The following is a 4,316-nucleotide window of genomic DNA, read 5'->3' on the forward strand; positions in this document are numbered from 1 at the left end:
GAGATGATCAACCATCCAGGCCCATAGGCCTCAGACAGTCTGCAGGTGTTTTTGAGATAGAGATGATCAACCATCCAGGCCCATAGGCCTCAGACAGTCTGCAGGTGTTTTTGAGATAGAGATGATCAACCATCCAGGCCCATAGGCCTCAGACAGTCTGCAGGTGTTTTTGAGATAGAGATGATCAACCATCCAGGCCCATAGGCCTCAGACAGTCTGCAGGTGTTTTTGAGATAGAGATGATCAACCATCCAGGCCCATAGGCCTCAGACAGTCTGCAGGTGTTTTTGAGATAGAGATGATCAACCATCCAGGCCCATAGGCCTCAGACAGTCTGCAGGTGTTTTTGAGATAGATATGATCAACCATCCAGGCCCATAGGCCTCAGACAGTCTGCAGGTGTTTTTGAGATAGAGATGATCAACCATCCAGGCCCATAGGCCTCAGACAGTCTGCAGGTGTTTTTGAGATAGAGATGATCAACCATCCAGGCCCATAGGCCCCAGACAGTCTGCAGGTGTTTTTGAGATAGAGATGATCAACCATCCAGGCCCATAGGCCTCAGACAGTCTGCAGGTGTTTTTGAGATAGAGATGATCAACCATCCAGGCCCATAGGTCTCAGACAGTCTGCAGGTGTTTTTGGATGGAGTATCAGACAGATTGTCAGAGCAGCATGTTACCTCTTGGCACAGACTGCAGAGCTTGTCTTCTAATCTCTGATCCTTCCTCTCTGAAGATTCCTCCGTTACCAAGAGCACAAAGACATCTAGCCGTCCCTGGACTCCTCCCTCTTTCTTCATGGGATTTGGAGGACCAGGACCAGGAGCCGGTCAACACCAGAACCAGGAGCCGGTCAACACCAGAACCAGGAGCCGGTCAACACCAGGACCAGGATCCGGTCAACACCAGGACCAGGAGCCGGTCAACACCAGGACCAGGAGCCGGTCAACACCAGGACCAGGAGCCGGTCAACACCAGAACCAGGAGCCGGTCAACACCAGAACCAGGAGCCGGTCAACACCAGGACCAGGAGCCGGTCAACACCAGAACCAGGAGCCGGTCAACACCAGAACCAGGAGCCGGTCAACACCAGGACCAGGAGCCGGTCAACACCAGAACCAGGAGCCGGTCAACACCAGGACCAGGAGCGGCGGCTAAATACAGTAGAGAGGCTACATACAGTAGAGAGGCTAAATACAGTAGAGAGGCTATATACAGTAGAGAGGCTATATACAGTAGAGAGGCTATATACAGTAGAGAGGCTACATACAGTAGAGAGGCTACATACAGTAGAGAGGCTATATACAGTAGAGAGGCTTTATACAGTAGAGAGGCTACATACAGTAGAGAGGCTACAAACAGTAGAGTGGCTACATACAGTAGAGAGGCTATATACAGTAGAGAGGCTATATACAGTAGAGAGGCTACATACAGTAGAGAAGCTATATACAGTAGAGAGGCTATATACAGTAAAGAGGCTAAATACAGTAGAGAGGCTAAATACAGTAGAGAGGCTAAATACAGTAGAGAGGATATATACAGTAAAGAGGCTAAATACAGTAGAGAGGCTACATACAGTAGAGAGGATATATACAGTAAAGAGGCTAAATACAGTAGAGAGGCTACATACAGTAGAGAGGCTAAATACAGTAGAGAGGTTATATACAGTAGAGAGGCTACATACAGTAGAGAGGCTATATACAGTAGAGAGGCTATATACAGTAGAGAGGCTACATACAGTAGAGAGGCTACATACAGTAGAGAGGCTATATACAGTAAAGAGGCTATATACAGTAGAGAGGCTACATACAGTAGAGAGGCTATATACAGTAGAGAGGCTACATACAGTAGAGAGGCTACAAACAGTAGAGTGGCTACATACAGTAGAGAGGCTATATACAGTAGAGAGGCTATATACAGTAGAGAGGCTAAATACAGTAGAGAAGCTATATACAGTAGAGAGGCTATATACAGTAAAGAGGCTAAATACAGTAGAGAGGCTAAATACAGTAGAGAGGCTAAATACAGTAGAGAGGATATATACAGTAAAGAGGCTATATACAGTAGAGAGGCTATATACAGTAAAGAGGCTAAATACAGTAGAGAGGCTAAATACAGTAGAGAAGCTACATACAGTAGAGAGGCTATATACAGTAGAGAGGCTATATACAGTAGAGAGGCTACATACAGTAGAGAAGCTATATACAGTAAAGAGGCTAAATACAGTAGAGAGGCTAAATACAGTAGAGAGGCTAAATACAGTAGAGAGGATATATACAGTAAAGAGGCTAAATACAGTAGAGAGGCTACATACAGTAGAGAGGATATATACAGTAAAGAGGCTAAATACAGTAGAGAGGCTACATACAGTAGAGAGGCTAAATACAGTAGAGAGGTTATATACAGTAGAGAGGCTACATACAGTAGAGAGGCTATATACAGTAGAGAGGCTACATACAGTAGAGAGGCTACATACAGTAGAGAGGCTATATACAGTAAAGAGGCTATATACAGTAGAGAGGCTACATACAGTAGAGAGGCTATATACAGTAGAGAGGCTACATACAGTAGAGAGGCTACAAACAGTAGAGTGGCTACATACAGTAGAGAGGCTATATACAGTAGAGAGGCTATATACAGTAGAGAGGCTACATACAGTAGAGAAGCTATATACAGTAGAGAGGCTATATACAGTAAAGAGGCTAAATACAGTAGAGAGGCTAAATACAGTAGAGAGGCTAAATACAGTAGAGAGGATATATACAGTAAAGAGGCTATATACAGTAGAGAGGCTATATACAGTAAAGAGGCTAAATACAGTAGAGAGGCTAAATACAGTAGAGAAGCTACATACAGTAGAGAGGCTATATACAGTAGAGAGGCTATATACAGTAGAGAGGCTACATACAGTAGAGAAGCTATATACAGTAGAGAGGCTATATACAGTAAAGAGGCTAAATACAGTAGAGAGGCTAAATACAGTAGAGAGGCTAAATACAGTAGAGAGGATATATACAGTAGAGAGGTTATATACAGTAGAGAGGCTACATACAGTAGAGAGGCTAAATACAGTAGAGGGGATATATACAGTAGTGAGTCTACATACAGACACCGGTTAGTCAGGCTGATTGAGGTAGTATGTACATGTAGATGTGGTTAAAGTGACTATGCATATATAGACAGTAGCAGTAGCGTAAAAGAGGGGGTTGGCAGGTGGTGGTTGGCGGGACACGATGCAGATAGGTCGGTTAGCCAATGTGCGGGGACACTGGTTGGTTGGGCCAATTGAGGTAGTACGTACATAAATGTATAGTTTTAGTGACGATGCATATATGATCATCAGAGAGTAGCAGCAGCGTAAAAGATGGGTTGGGGGGGACATTCACTATTGACTAGAATACAGTTTAATTAAACTCAACACAAACATTAAGTCAACATGCAACAATCTCAACAATTTTACTCATTTACAGTTCATAGAAGGAAATCAGATATTGAAATAAATTCAATAGGCCCTAATCTATGGATTTCACATGACTGGGCAGGGGCACAGCCATGGGTGGCCTTAACTATGGATTTCATAACACTGGGGAGTCAAGCCCATCCAATCAGAATGAGTTTTCCCTACAAAGGGGATTTATTACAGACAGAAATACTCCTGGGTGTTATCAGCTGTCCAGGTGGCTGCTCGCAGACGATCCCGCAGGTGAAGAAGCCAGATGTGGAGGTCCTGGGCTGGCGTGGTTACATGTGTTCTGCGGTTGTGAGGCCGGTTGGACATACTGCCAAATTCTCTTAAACGATGTTGGAGGCAGTTTAAGGTAAAGAAATTAACATTCAATTATCTAGCAACAGCTCAGGTGGACATTCTGGCAGTCAGCATGCCAATTGCACGCTCCTTCAAAACTTGAGACATATGTAGCATTGTGTTGTGTGACAAAACAGCACATTTTAGAGTGGCCTTTTATTGTACCCAGCACAAGGTGCACCTGTGTAATGATCATGCTGGAAAATCAGCTTCTTGATATGCTACACCTGTCAGGTGGATGGATTATCTTGGCAACAGAGAAATGCCCACTAACGGAGATGTAAACAAATCTGTGCACAACTTTTGAGAGAAATAATATTTTTATTTATATAGAAAATTTCTGGGATAGTTTATTTCAGCTCATGAATGGTTGGACCAAAACCTTACGTGTTGCGTTTATATTTCTGTTCAGTGTAGCTGCATCCTTCAGGTTCAGAAAATAATACTGACTGTTAACAATCACCATAAATATCATTTAAAAACATATCAGTCAACATACCGTATGTGCT

Source organism: Oncorhynchus masou, unplaced genomic scaffold, assembly GCF_036934945.1.
Source record: "Oncorhynchus masou masou isolate Uvic2021 unplaced genomic scaffold, UVic_Omas_1.1 unplaced_scaffold_833, whole genome shotgun sequence".
Taxonomy (NCBI): Eukaryota; Metazoa; Chordata; class Actinopteri; order Salmoniformes; family Salmonidae; genus Oncorhynchus; species Oncorhynchus masou.